Source organism: Archocentrus centrarchus, chromosome 6, assembly GCF_007364275.1.
Source record: "Archocentrus centrarchus isolate MPI-CPG fArcCen1 chromosome 6, fArcCen1, whole genome shotgun sequence".
NCBI lineage: Eukaryota > Metazoa > Chordata > Actinopteri > Cichliformes > Cichlidae > Archocentrus > Archocentrus centrarchus.
Window position 1 is genome coordinate 28,522,884 of NC_044351.1, and position 16,142 is coordinate 28,539,025.

General features: G+C 40.8%; 1 protein-coding gene across 1 annotated transcript in view; it reads left to right on the top strand.

The window, feature by feature from the left end:
- LOC115782303 (protein-methionine sulfoxide oxidase mical3a-like) overlaps positions 1 to 16,142 on the top strand; it is a 79,634-nt gene that overhangs the window by 2,660 nt on the left and 60,832 nt on the right. The window contains 1 exon segment of the mRNA XM_030732411.1: positions 12,660 to 12,993. The gene's annotated coding sequence lies outside the window, so the exon portion shown is untranslated.

Below are 16,142 nucleotides of genomic sequence, written 5' to 3' on the forward strand. Positions count from 1 at the left end.
TAGGAGGCAGCACTCATATGATGTTCTAGGGAGAGGTGAATGGCTGTCATTCATAAGAGGGTGTCCGTTTGCTTGGCAGCTGATTTCAGGCACCGATTCTGCCTGTCAGCTGCTGCTGGGTGTCTTCCACAGATCTAACTGTTGTGTCCTTAGCCCAAGAAGTTGACACATAAAACACAAACATTGTCTTTTATAACAGACAGGGAAACAGATGCTCTGTTTACCTTTCAAAATAAATAAGAATGCAGTATTTATTGAAGGTCAGAGAGTATCATTTCCAGCAATCATGAAAGTTTTTGGAGTCTCAAGAGGACTGGTGCTGTTCAAAGATTTTTTTATTTTGAAAAACCAGTGGGGAAAAAAGATAATTTTATAAATTCTTAACTAATTGTGGCTCAAAAATCTCTTGTTAACAAGGTGTGTGTAATTCCTTGCAAAAGCAGTGCATGTAGTTCAGTGGCTGTGGGATTTTGTTAAACTTTATAAAGCTATCCGGTATGCCACAGCTGATCCTCTGACAGCATTAATCCCTATTAGCAGACACTGGATCTCTCTGCACTGCTGTCCTGCAAACCACATCCTCTGGATGTTTGCAGGACAATCTGCATCAGCAGCAGCAACTCCAGCAGCGCCAGCCAGGCGACTATTACAGTGTGTAGTGTGTATGTGTGGAAGAAGAGAATGAGATCACAAAAATAATCTTTATCCCACCTTTGAGCTCACACTTCACATTGATAAGAACCATAAAGCTGGAGCAAAGGCTAAAGATGCTGAAGGCGTGAAAAGGGCCAAAATGTGGTGCCATAACTAGTTTGGGTTGGTTATGTGTTTCTTTGCACTTAAAGCACACGGTCCTTTTACCTCGTTTAGAGGAGCATCAGAATTTGTGTTTTGTTTACATGCTGTCTGGACAATAATCAGCAGGTAATCCCTTTAAGCCATTATTTCTCTAATGGCTTTGTCTTGGTTAGCAGATGGACACTGCAGGGGTGTGGTTTTGTCTTGTCCAGCCTGCTTTTTTCTTTAGTGGACCAGAGTTGACTGCAGAAATAACCTGCATAGTATTTTCTTCCTTTAGTGCATGTTAATTTGGTTATGGAGCAACATTAATGAGATTTGCTGTTGTGACAGAGCAAAGTATCAATGCGATCACTGTAGGCAGGGAACACAGTAATGATACAGTGATGTGGGCAGGCTTTAACTAAACAGTGCTCTACAAATATTCTCGTAATTTCCATGTCTATCCAGTATTATCCATTAAACAACCACAGAATAGAAAACATTTTAGGTAGCATTGCCCTGAAAGTAACATTAGTTTGATTGGATACTAACATTCGAAGCCCCTCGTTTCACCATTTTTCCTTTGTTTTTCTGTTTGAAAATGTCACTCTGTTGATTTGTTGTATATGCATTGGCCCACTTTGACAAAGAGAAATGCTCCAAATGATTTTGAATTTCTTTCTACTGTCTGGTATTGGATACCCAAAACTTTTTAGGCTGTCAGCAGCTGGAGTTGTGGTTTGTGACCCCCTCTGTCAATTTAATTAATGTAGCAACCACAAAACTTTGTTATGTTCTAGGTCTCCAGCACTGAGACCTTCATTTCTTCATATTCTGCTTGGAAAATGGGAAATAGGTGCATGGTGTGACCACCATTATAACAACTCTGAACTCTCTTAGGCAGCTTACTTGTATTTCTTTAAGTAGTCTTCAAGAATAGTTCTCCAGGCTCCTTGAATGACATTTCAAAGCTCTTCTTTGGATGCTGGCTGCCTTTTGTTCTTCTCTCTGTCAAGATGATCTCACACTGCTTCAGTAATGCTGAGGTCTGGGCTCTGGGGAGGCCAATCCATGACTCATAGTGTTCCACTGTGCGTTTTTTCTATCCAAGTATGCTTTTACTCCACTGGGAGCATGTTTGGGGTCATTGTCATGCTGAGAAATTAAATCGTTGCCAATCAGATGCTTTCCAGATGGTGCTGCACGGTGGATCAAAATCTGGCTGTATTTTTCTGCAATCATAATTCCATCAATTTTGACAAGATACCCAACACTACTGGCATTTCAGCCTGTGGTTTTGGGGCTCAAAAATCACTTGGGGATCAACCATGACAGAGCCTCAGCCATGTTGCACCTACCTCCTGATCTCCTCCGTCAGCAATGAACTGAAAGTTTCAAATTTGGATTCATCCCTCCATAAGACCTGTTGTCACTGATTTTTCACACCAATTCTTGTATAATTTGACACACCTCAGCCTTTTGTAGCTGTTTCCGTTCTATAAGAAGCGCTTCTTGACAGCCACCCTTCCACTGAGAGCATTGCAAATAACAAAGTGCCTAAAGATACAATATAAATTTGATCTTTGCTAAGTTGTCTGTTATGTGTAGACACAACACTGGTTCAGCCCTTGAGTTGGATCCCTTTAACAAAAAAAAAAAAAAAAATCATTCCACTGAAAATGATCATTAGACTGCACAGGAAAGAAATGGATACCATATGATCATGTCTTCTGGCTTCTGCCATCAAGTTTCAATTTAAATACACATGTAAAGTGAACTTGTTAGTTCAATATTAGCCATAGAAACAAAGCACAATTTAGTCCTGCACACACTGGAGTGGAAAACAATTCATTCCTCTCCGTTAACCCTGTATTGCTTGTTATTGTTACCTAAAAGCTTCAGTGTGGTGGGACGTCAAATTTCCAAGTGTCAGTAAGTTAAACAGTAAGTATATCTGTAAGTTACACTAAAGTGCCGTGACTGTCAGCTAACTAGACAAAGAGTGCAAAATTGATCCTCTGATGTAATAAAATCCAATATTTCTGTATATTTTAGACCATGTTTAATCCAGTGCGGTCAACAGTTTTCCCTTCTAATGAGAGTCGTGTTCAGACATGGTGAGCTCTGTCTTTATACCAGTGTTACATGATAATAGATCAGTGTCAATGTTGTGTGCAGCCCCCAAGTGGACACAACATAAAATAACAAAAACAATAAAAATCAAAAAATGAATGCAACTTTCATTGCACTGCTTTTTTTTTCTTCCTGCTGTTAAAAAAAAAAATGCCCCAGGTATAACTGTATGTATTCTTGTGTGTCTGTTACATCATTATGTACACTCAAATCATGTGAGTGCAGATGAACATTCAGGCTGCTGGGGGTGATGGTAGGAGGCTCACTGCAAAGGGCATCTATGAAATGACAGAGAACCTGGAGGAGTTACATGCCTCAACACAGGTCATGGGGTCAGAAGTTTATAAATGGAACCAATACACATTCAGACATGTCCACACAAACACACACGCACAGGCACAGGCAGGGAGGAGCACAAACTTTGCAGCTGTCCCCCCCCCCCCCCGGCTCTTCTTCCCAATCTCACTGGAATCAACTGTCAGATAGATGAAGCCATCAGTATTCACTTTTAAGTGAATAAATACTGATATTGATCTTGAACACAATTGCCAGCAAGTGTGCAACTAAATTGAAAGTCTCTACTTAAACTCTACACTCCTATTTCGGTGGGGGTGGGGGGTCCTGTTATTATCACATAACTTTAAAAGCCACACAGCCAAGCAGACAGTAAGTGATCTTAACAACACATCGACAGCCGAGTACAAGAACTTAAAGTCATATGTTATTTTAGCTCATTTATATCGGTAGATTATCCTCAAATGTAAAGCCCGGAGTTTCCAAGTGTATTCACGGTCATCTTTAGAGTGTCACTTTATTAAGATTAAATCAATACCATCTGAGATGTGTGTCACTCAGGCCAAGTGTCTGACTCTTGGATGGGGCTTCCTGATCACAACAGCACCAAACACATTCATGTAACCTAGTAACCATCCTGAGTGACACAGTAGTGTGGTAGACTTGTGCATTAACCTGTCAGTGGGCCGTTGCTGTTGTGAAATTGTGGTCTGGAGAGAGAAGAGTTCCAGCTAAATTACAGAAGTCTGACAGAGTAGTTATTCAAGCTGGGCTGTCGTGCAGGTTCAACCCTTGAGGGATGGACGGAAAGCTGAGGAGTCCTCAGTTGGAGGACAGGAGGGACTGTGCAAAGAATAATGTACACGCCATTTTCATAATCCACATCTCTGTGCTCATTGAACTGGTTGAGCTCTGCCCAACCTGCTAGATGAAGAGTGGGAATCTTCTTTTACCCTATATGTATTACGTGTAAAGTCCTATTCGGTGTGGTTGGGTTCTCAGGGTGTGGCTGCTCTCTATTTTTATTCTTGCGTTTGGCAGATATTTTCCCTAGCAAGGGGAGGGTAAGTTAATTCCAGGCTATAGCACTTAGTCTTACCTGCTTTTCCTCGTCTCTCCTTCTGTCATAACAGGGTGTCACATTACCTCACTGGAACCTGTGTACACATCTGTCTCAGGCTGCTTGTTCGTCTTTCTAAAGGTTAGAGAGGAAGATCAGACGTGATATCACTCATTTTGTAGGAAGACACATGCTGCCACAGCTTCTGTGAAGACAGCCGGAGACAAGCTGCTGATAGGGAAACCATCTAAGAGTGCACAGTTACCACAGTAACCAGTTAACTGACACCAAAGAAAGGCTGACTGCAGGATTTAGAGTTACCCAACATGTTGCTCCACACCCTCACTGCATGAGAAAATTATGGGATGCCCACTCCTATAATGAAATGACTGTTGTTCATTTGGGTGACATCCAGCTTGTATACATGACATATCCACTATAATTATGTTCTTGTGCATTAAATCTAGCTGCATGCCAGTGCTGCTTGTGCTTGAGAAAGTTTAATAACATCACTGTAATTTTGTTTTCTGCGCTAACTTGTGTGCATTAAATGTGGAAGCAACTCTGTGAAATCGCTCTTTTTGCTCAGGTGGGGTTTGTTTAAGAGACAATAACACAGCGCTTTCTCTTCCCCTCATAATGATAAGCTCATTGACATGAGGGGGAGTAAAGGAGAGAAAACAAAGACATGAGGTCACAAATCAGAGCTGCAAGCCAAATGTGATTCACTCAAACACACGCACAAGCACACTTTCAGGGCCTGGGCCTGAGTACAGCAGAAATCCACAGACCAAGGGGAAATTAGTTGCAAAGCTTGGCATTGTGCATGTGGATGCCAGCATAATGCCCACTCACTAAACTGGGGCTATTCTTTTTAAAGATCATAATTAACATTCTTTTCCATCAGTTTGTCTTTATTTAGTTATTCATTTGTGTTTATTTTCAAAGTAAAAGCACAGTGTGTTAACACCAAATACCTGTGACTAACCCACTTGAAAACTAGAAACCTCTTTTCTCAACTTCACTGCTTTTTTTTTTTTTTTGTAGTGGAGTTAAAATGACTCACTGTTTGCTTTATCTTCGTGCCAAAAATCATTTCAGAGGGTAGGGCATTATGTATTTCAGATTAAATTGATTTTAATTTATATTTTTGGCTAAAATTCTTTGTTATTCTTCTGTGATATTTTCAGCTGTGTGGGATATGTGTCAGCTGTATGAAGCTTTAAAGGGTCTCACTGCTTTACAGCCTCACACTCAGCATTTAACCAGCATGCATAGAGAAACCTTGCAGTAACCCCTAATACTAGAGCCCCTTCAGATCAAGCTCTTGTTTCATACCTTCATGTCTCATGAAATCTGTAGATCCTTATCAGGCTAAGGAGAAGAAAATGGGACATGAAATACATCATTAAAGGCCTCTTCAGTGAGGTCATTCCCTGAGCTCTGGGATTATCAGTGCAGCGGACTTCTATTTTCCTGTAAGGGCTTCATTCTTTGCTGATCTGTTTTTTTATTTCCCAGATAGATACATTTTGCTGTTGTAGTCCTGCCACCATAGAAAACATTTTCTTTTTTTCTTTCACCAGCTTTAGTGCTAAAGAAATCTCAGCAATCAGGCCTTTCGGACTTCTCAAACTCCCAAAAGAAATATTACAAGACTCTGGGTGTTTCTAACACCACTATGAGATTGATAAGAACCTGTGTGGTTTTGCGTGAAACTGTGTTAACTAGTGGATATCAGATATATAAACTTATAGCACTGGCCATGAAATCTTTTGATCTAGTGCCACAATTGGATCCAAACCTTGTTGAGTGACAGTGGCCTTTCAACCTTACTAATTCGCAGATGCTGTAATGCAAATATTGTATTGCGATCATGTTCGTGTACTATCCATCCATCCATCCATTCGCTTCCGCTTATCCTGTTCAGGGTCGCGGGGGGGCTGGAGCCTATCCCAGCTGTCATAGGGCGAGAGGCAGGGTACACCCTGAACAGGTCGCCAGCCTGTCACAGGGATGTTCGTGTACTAATATTAGTATTTAGCTCAAGACATCATTGAGCTTAGCTGCAGAGTCACAGAGCTTGTTGCAGTGCACTTTCAAAGAACATGTGTTAGTGTCAGTCAAGCATCAATACAGCAATGAGGTCAAGGGGTTCTTCTGCTAATGAATTTTAAGCTACTGCCTAACCTTTATAATTCCTCTTATTGACCACATCAGCACAATTTAGCCCAAGAAGAGGTCCAGGAAAAAGACTTTATTTCTGACTCAAAAGAGGTGTGCGGAGAGCTTTTGAAAACTGAGGCTTTGTCTGTTTGATCCTCATCTACAGGCGATAAAGACTGTAAAGTGAAAGGTGGCAGCGGGATGAATAAACGGCTCTGAAAGTCTTGTCAAAGCATGAGTAAGGGCTAAAAGCAGAACAAAAGCAGCTCTGTTCTTTATGAGATAAGGAATTCAGTTACCCGGTCTTCCTTTGGTCTGATTTCTGTTTAACAACCATCACTAAGTGTCATGTTTATCATCATATTTGTGTACATAATACCTTTTTCACTTTTGTTTTGTACCTTTTGCTTGTTTTAAAGTATTATGCTACTTTCTAAAGTAGTTTGCAACTGTGGGTGGAGTTTTTTTTTTTTTTTTTGCATATTTTGGATATTTATCAGAGGGCAGAGGCAGCAGTTTTGCATGAAGTGTAGAAGAATGCACAATAAACACACTGCTGTTTGTGCCTGTGTTTGGGAGTTGGGGACAGGCCGCACGGCTGAGCCCCCTGTTCTTCCAGTCTTTGTATCCTGGCCATTCATTACAAGCTCTCTTTGTGCCAGCCAGAGATCACATGTCACAATATTTGAACAGCTGCAGACGTTAGCTGTGTGTTTTCTCTTTTGCATTGACACAGAGAACTGAGATCTGGTTTGATGACAAGGACTGTGAGAATCTGAGCAGGTGAACAGTAGGAGAAATGTGTGCAGTACAGTACCAGCATCAAATACAAAACTACTGTAATTGGAGGGGGGGTAAAAAAAATCAAAAATCAAAAGAGCAACTGCTGAGAATCGTCCCCAGGGTGTACAACTCATGCATAATGGAGAGAGATCACTTTGTTGCTATTAAAGAAATTGACATCCTGTAATGGACTGTGTTAGAAACCTTGTTATGAGAGTCACTGACAGCTTCATTCATGCTGTCACCTTTATCTCGCACCATTAACCTAAACCTGTCAATATTAGGACCGGGAACGTGACATCTCCACTTGGTGTTTCTGTAGACAGGTCTTCTTGAATATCATAGCTACGATCCAGTATCAGGGTAGAGAAACATTGTCAGTTCAACACATGCTTTCAAATTTTAAATACCTAGACTCTCCAGCTACTTCTTCGTTGTCCTGTTGTGTTATTGGCCTTACAGATTGTGACTCATATCCTCATCATCAGGAGACTGCTGCGGACATGCAAGACAAGGACTGTTTGCTGTAATATTCAGCCTCCTGCAGCAGTAAAGGTCATTGATAATAGTGGACACAACGTAAGGGAAGTGTGACTTGTGTCTACAGCGTGTGCATCATATATATGTGTTACAGGTACGTGTGCCTCCACAAGCGTTTTTCTGTGGTTTCATTGTTAAGCCGTAGAGGTGTTTGGTTTCTATCCTCTGGCTGTGTTTGTGCACAGACTCATGATTAACCATCATGTCCACTTTGTATCAAGTTTAAGCGTCAGCTGAACTCACAGCTGGTTTGTTTTGCGCTTTTTTGCTGAATATCATGCAATTAAAATGCATGAAAGATTAAAACTTCATGTTACAGGTTTTTTTTTTTTTTTTTTTTTAACTTTAGGAGTCAGAGTCAAGCTAAGGTTGAGCACATGTTAGCTTTGACGGAGGCTGGAAAAAAGAAAACACCTCTTCAGCTCAGCTTATGTTGTCTGACCGACTTGAGTTTTTGGCTTCAGATGTGAAGTGGATCCCTGTGTGCTATATGTGAGTTGATTTGTACTGAGATTGGAGGCCACACTGTAAACTGCAGCTCAGCTCTGCTTTGTCTCCAACTGTAATGAAAAACCTTTGCTCAGATTTGTGTTTACTGACTTCTGATTACAGTTAGTGCCTCTTAGCAAACCCATCATCTGATCAGGGAAAGTACATAGCAGTGTCATGGTCTCTCTGAAAGGGAGAGAATGCATGAAAAGGGGGTGAAAAAAAACAAAGACAGGTCACCTTGGCAGTCTAAAGCAGAGTGTGATTAAAATTCTGCTCTAGTCACAAGCACACAGTGTTTGGAATCGCCATTTTGTATTTGATAAGGCGTAGCTTAATCACACCCTCAGGGGAAAGTGCGGAAAGTGACACCAATGACGCTTTACTGGGTACAGGGAGTACCCAGATGAGAAAAGTGCTGCAGATCTTATAGTTTGGCGTCTAGTGAGTCTTCAGTAGGAGTCAAATACCAAAAAACACAGGAGTCCTGTGTATCCTGAAATGCAACTCAATGCCATCTTTTCTCTCTGTCTTCTGAACAACCACACATTTCAATCCCACCACACACTTGCAATACATCTTGAATTGTTATTTTTATTTTGAAATCGCAAGCCCATATTCAGATGTTACAAAATAAGCTTCCTTCAGAGTCCCAGAAAATATTACACAACTGTTTTCAGCTGCACTTCACAACAGGACACAGAGTAGCACTTCTCGGCTTCATTTAAATGAAGCGTTTTGTTTGAAATATATTGCTTTAAAAGTTTATATTTTAGGTATTATAATTCATATAATGCCACTTCACCTTTATGTGCCCAGCTTGATAGTGTTTGCACACTTTCTATTTCCTGTGTCTTCCTATACAACCAAACAAATCTGTAGTAATGACATGCAAAAACACTCCACAACAAATTTCCCTCATGGATTAATGCTTCAGATTAATCAGCTAACAATTGCTATTACATAACTAGGCCTGCAATGTAACTGACATAAATCCCTTCTCAAAACTAATTCTATAGTGGTGTTGCCATCTGTGCTGTGGCACAGCCTTTTGATTGTTTCCCAACCATCATGAATATTACCTTCTAGTGGAATGTAATTCAATTTATTAAACCATCTAATTCCATGGATTTGGTTGCAATTATTCATTTTCATGCACCGTTGAGTCCAGCATGTTTTTCCTCTTCCACCTTATTAAATTTAGTAAGACAGAAATAATGGTTGATCCAACTGAATTAAGATGTTATAGTAAGATTAGTGCCTGCAGAGGGTAAAACAGCACGAGTTAGACAAGAATTCAATATACTTCACCTGCCAGAGTGAATGAAACAATAACGTCTATGTCTAATCTTTGAGGGTAGTTTAAGCAGAGGAAATACCTTCACTCTTTTATCAAGGACAAAATAGAAAGAGTGTTTACCCGTGCTCAGGGTGCCAGCACGCATTGCAATATTCTGCTGAACGATAGGTGTTGCCACTCAAACAAAAGCTCTGCTGACTCTTTTGACTTCTAGGAACGGATGGGTTTACAGCCTACCCAGTTAGCTGTTCATGGACACAGTGGATGACCAGCAGTGTGAGAAATGTTTCCAGTGTGGCCGCACCCTGACCACTACTTCTTTTTTCAGTACTCACACAGCCCTGGCCTGAGGTCTCCTAAACACATACACTTAAATTTAGACTGGCTCAGACTGACCGTAGACACAGCCTAAACTCCTGAAATCTGACACCCATTGTCTGCCGTTTTTCTCTCCCTGACTTTGTGGGTAGGTGTGTTTTCACTCTCTAACTTTTGTTTGCTGATTTCCTTTGTTGAGCCCCCTACCATCTCACACACAAACACCTCACTCTCTCATAACCTCTCCCTCTGTTCTTCATGCCCGGGGGGAAGCCGACTGGAGCTGATTTACGTGGTGTTTGCACAGGGTTAGTGCTCATGGCTCTGGAGGAAATGAAACGTTCAAGTTACATACTGATACCATTCTTAGAAGCCTTTTCCATTATCATTCTTTTGGACTCAGATAATTCATGTTGTGTTTATCTGGAGGATCAAACAATTTCCCTCTATAAAAAAGCCATTCACACATCTTTGTCATACACTGTTGACCAATTTACTGGAATCCTGTTTATTCATATCTAAGCATTTCCTCGGTTATTGTGTGCATTTGGCTGATTTATTTCAGTTTGCATCCAAAAAAAAAAGAGTTTGTGCTTCCATTAATAAATGTCCTGTCCCAGACTTTAATGCATCTGCCTCCATAATTTATTAAACCCCTAGTGTGATCTGGTTCGATTCTTCACCATACAAGCTTTTTACCATCACTTTCATGCACGATAAATGTGGACACTGATAAGTAACAGACATGCATTTTATTTAAGATTACTGATGTTTTCATTGATTGATTAGTTGATTTCAGTTTTAATATGCTCTCAAAATGAAACATGAATCCCCCAAGTAAGATCAAGCCTATGAGGAAGATTTATTTTTGTCATTCCTCAACAACTCGTCCTCCTCCTTCTCCTCTGCAGCTTAGTGCTCAATGGCCTGTAACAGCTTCCTGATGGCTGCCCATGAACACGATGAGATCACCTATTAGTGTCACTGATCTCATCGTCTTTTCATTCATCCGCACACAAGAAGGGAGAGATCAGAGCATCAGTACAAGAAGACTTGAGAGAATCGGAGGAGAAGGGAGGAACAGTGATGTTCTCCTTATGGCTGTCATTTTGTTCCAGTCCTTTTAGAGAGCTAAACCTGCTTTAACCTATACTTACAATTAAGATTCTCTTTTGCAAATATAAACAAATTCCTGCCTTTCTTTTATCAAATATATCAAAGAATGAAGACAGTACTCAGCAGGGTTTTTTTTGGTGATGTGGATGGAAGACAAGGACACACACAGCAACCAGCTTGTGCCCACCAAAAGTCCAGCATTTTTTATTCTGTTGAATAAAATGTTTTTTTGATGAGAGTGAATAACACCTTTACGTGAGCAGTGCCCGTTGGGTGTGGAGAAACAGATGGCTTTGGAGACAGCAGTGCATGTTTTATTAATATAACTCACTGCCCAGTTAGCATTAGAGGAAAATGGGTGCATTATGCATAACCTTGGTTGTCGCTGGAGCATGATGTTTGAGCTGCATTTCTGATTGATTCAGACAGTGTGTGTGGGTGGGTGTGAAGAAAAGGTTCAAGACTATCAGAATATTTACAGTGAAAATAAGCATTCGAGTGTATTTCTGTGTTTTAAGAACAAATCTGTTATTTTCTGTGGCACAGAAGAGAATTTATGTTTTATTTTACTGAAAAATGTGATGAAATTTCTTCACACACACACGTCAGTGGTAGGAGTTGCACTGCAAAACGAAATGGCCAAAATAAAGCGATCCAGATGACCACCAACTCTGAGGACTTTGTCAAATCAGGATTATTGAGACTTGTGAGTTACTTAGTGTCTCAAAAAGGCAAAACATGACATCAGCTCAGAGAAACAAACACAATTCAAGAACATTTCTCATCTCTGGCTGAACTGGACCGATCCCAAACTGTTACACAACAGTCTGGACAACAGGCTCAGAGCATGATTACTCATGTCATCGCTGGGAATGAGCGTGAAATTAATCGAGTCCTACTTTCTCCTCAAAAGGGATATAAAACATGAACGTGTTTATCCTGAAATCTTTTACTGCTTAAAGGAACAGAAAGCGGGTTCTCTCTGTCACTCAACTGCTGAATGCTCCTTTAATTCCTGCCCCCCCATCATCACTACTTTCAAACCTCTAAAACACATCAAATATATGACAAAAGTACGTATGATTATGCAATTAGGGCAGCACATTCTGATGGTGTTCTGCTAGTTTTTCCTGTTTTTTTATCCCAGATTGGCTGCGCATAAAGCTAAATGTGTAGTATGAATGTAACTTTTTATTTCAGTAAATAGCTGACACTCTTATCTGCACCAGTAATAGCAGCATTCTGTCTTCATTGTATGCCTGAATGTTTGAGTGCTGTATGAATGTGACTATCTAAGTGTGAACAGCAGCAGCCTTGCGTCTGTGTAGTTTCTGCAGTCCTATAAATACAGTAGGCCCAGTAGGAGGATGAACAGTGGTAGGCCCAGCAGGTAAAGCTGCCACATATGAACGACCTCATATCCTGTAACACTCTGCATCCTGGCAGTTAGGAGAGCATTTTAGTGACAGCAGCAGCAGCATTGCAGATGAGAGCAAAAAGCAGAGGGAGCTGGGCCAGAGCCATCTCACATGAGTGAGCTAGAATCCCTTTAAGTCAGTCACCATACCACCAAGTCAGTCAGTCAGTCAGTCAAGGAGACTCTTCCTGACGGTGGAAGTGCTCCACTTCAGATCAACCCCACCTTAAAAAGACCCCCATTGTGTCTGTATGTGCTTGCAGGCCGCCTGGCTGAGGATTCCTCCAATCTGTGAACTGGTGGGCATGTGACATCACACCCTCCGCCCCATCTCACCCTCCCTATTTCGGTGCATCTGGCCAATCAGTACTCAAGGAGCTCTGGTCACATGAGAATCCCCCTCAGTCTCGGTTACCATGACAACGATCACTGGTCCAGGCAGCATCTTTCTGTGGTGAGAAGAGGTGGGGGGGGGAGAAGGCAGGAGGAGAAGGAGAAAGGGAAGAGGACAGGGAGGAAGGAAGATAGAAAGACAACAATCCCACTCAGAGGGATAGCTTTTGGATCTTCAGCTTGTTCCTGTCTTCACTCAGTACAGTGAGTACTTCACCTTTTATTACCCTCTTTCACCTGCTGCACCGCAAGCGAATGAAAGGAGATTTGATGCAGTCCATTGTGATCAGAATTGGATAATGTGACATGGCAGATGCCTTTTAAGATTTCAGGGATGACATCAGTAATTCCTTTGTGATGTTGAGAATGCATGCAGCCTGCCTCACCTTAGGCAGACAACCCTTTGTCTGTATGCTTCACTCAGCTTCCACTGATCCTAAGTCGAAAGCTGACAACAGACCTTAACAGTGAACAGAGGCGTGGTGGGAACCAATTTGCTCAGTGCAATTGGAGGCAGTTTCATAATATGGTGAAACTCTCTCAGCTGTATTATGATCTGGCAGCAAGTCATTCAGCCTCCAACTGCTAATCTTAGTCCTGTCGTTTTTTTCCCCATTTCTACTCCTTCAAGTCTGTCTTCCTTTTTCTGTCTCGCTCATTTACACACAATTAGACCCGGCTGACACTCTGTGCCCCCCCGTGGTTTGTATAATTAGCAAATCCATGCAAATTCAACTAGGACGGTTTGTTCTGATTGCAGGCCTCATACTGTATGTAAAATGTCCTTGTGGTGGTAGAAACTTTGAGCTTTTCTAGCTGCAAATCCTTTCATGGTCAAAATGTTGCTGTTTTACATTATCTTACAGTACATTTGAACCTCATGCTAATATTGCAAAATATGCATGAGATATGATACAAAGTGCTACAGACCCTAATTAAAGTTGTGTAAGGGTAACATTGAAGAAAACATTACGAAGCGCTCAGATTAACTGTTTGGCGAAGTACTTATGATTATTTTACTGTCTGCATTATGTTTTAACAAATTGCCTGTAAACCGATTATATGTGGCTTATCTATAATAATCTGGTTAGTATACGGCATTATAGTGTTGACTTCTGCCCATTTATCTCTTCTTGTATAATTGATTTTGATATCCCTGTATCTTATCTCCTCCCTGTATAGGTGGGACTAATATTTTCCACAGATTTTTATAATAATATATACAGCATATCATTTGTTAAATTATGTGCTTACTTTGCTGTATTTAAGTTGCAGTTTAAACACTACAAGTGCCTCGTGTCTTTGTTTACTCTTTAAAAACCAGCCAGACTATCTGTCCTGTGACTTAAGCTGATGGGAAGCCGTCCGCCTTGTTAGTTCCTGTAATGTGCCGAGAGCTGATAGTGGCTGAAGGGTTCCTCCTTCCAACATGGCCAAAGAATGTAGTGCTTTACAGAGAATATAGATAAAGTCTTTTTCTGATCCAAGTGGATGAAATTTATCTCAAGCTGACACATTTCTGAGACTCCACTGTTTTTGCTTGCCTGTGATCCAGTGTAATTTTTGAACCAGCAGTGATTTTGACTGGTTAATAAGGACCTTTCCTTTGACAAGGTTCATTTGCAGTCTGGAGTGGGGAACCATTGATGTATGACGACAATATGTTTTTTGTAGTTTGGAGAGAAGTCTTGGACTATGCTGTGACTGAAACAAAAGCAGTGTATCAGTAATGCATATTTCTGTCTGTGGGAAGCAGCCAAAGACTCACTAAACGGTTTCTTGCCATTTGAAAGTGATTGTTTAAAACTTATAATTTTCCCAAATTGTAATCTTATGGTTTTCCACTAAGGCAAACTTCAGCCCCTCTGAAACCACTGCACAATCTGGGTCTATACTTTGTTAGAAAACAAACAAATGAGCTTTGGAATTTCCTTTGGAATCGTATTTTCAAGATTTCCTACAGTGGAAAAGAAACTTGAAGACTGACACAACAGATGCACAGATCTCAGGAACGTTAACCATTATTTTATGTCATGTAGCCTAACCTTTTCCCTCCAGCCTACTTATTTTACTGTCCATATAAAATTCCTAGGTGCCACAAGTGCTCATTTGAATCACGTGCCTATACTCTGATAACTCAGCTATCTAGACTTATTTCATTCTCAGCATGATGGGAGATAAGTGATACATAAACTTAAGTAATAGCACAGTAAACAATTCACCCATTTATGTGCAGGCTAATTATTATTATTATCAGCAATAATTTATCATCATCCTGTATCAGGACTTTCAGGTTTCACCGTTTTTTTTTTTTTATTTTTATTTCCTTGTTAAGTCAATATACAGAATCGCACAAAATGTAACGCTGAATGCTTTAGAGTACCTGAAAATAATAAAAACATTGACAGTTCGGATGTCATGTTATGTGAAATCCCGCCAGCCTTACCCTGTTGTGCAAACAACGTTTACTGCTTCGGCAGCACCGTTGCTGCGTCACGTTGGAAGAGACCAATTGGATTAAACTGAGTTAAAACACGCAGGCTCACCTCAAGGAGGAGCGGGGGTTGCGCACCCTATGTTGTTAGAAAGATTGAGATACATACTAGAACAGGGTCGTCTGTGTTCAGTATACACTCTGTTACTGTATTGTACTCTTATTAAACATGAAATACAGTAACATTATTTGGTCAATCAAATTTCGGTAATATGTCGTTATTTACAGAGCTGAGCTCTCCCCCCTCCTTGTCGGCGTTATGGTTTCGACGGCTCCCTCTCCGTCAGTTTCAAGTTGCGCCTTCTCTGCTGTGTTGCCCTGTTCTCTGGATTCCTACCGAGCTAAAAAAAAAAAAAATAGACATTCTGGTTTTGTCTTCACTGTGAAATTTGGGTTTCCATACGAAGATGGATTCAATACAGCTATACGCGATCGGATTATAAATATGGGATTCAAAGGTAAGAATGCACGCTTCTCTCGGTCGTTTGACAAACGGTGGATTTTTTTTTTTTTTTTTTACCGTGCCATCCGCAGGCTGCACCTTTGCACGTTTGGGAATGTCGCGCTCTGTTGATTTTAATAGAGCAGCTTAACGAGTTTGCTGCACTGGCCGGTTATAAATGTGAAATTTCTTAGTGCGAAGAGCATGCACATTGCTCTGCTGGTGCACCACAGATGAAATCCTCGGTTTTAATGGGACAGCCTGTGGAATGTAGTGAATGGTGGTGGTAGTCACTCCCACTCAAATATATCAGTCTCTCAAGCATGCAGTCCAAACGCTATTTACCTGAGCTGGCAAATACAATAATACAAATCTTCCGTAATCACACGTGATATTTGAGAAATGTCGCTGCTTTTG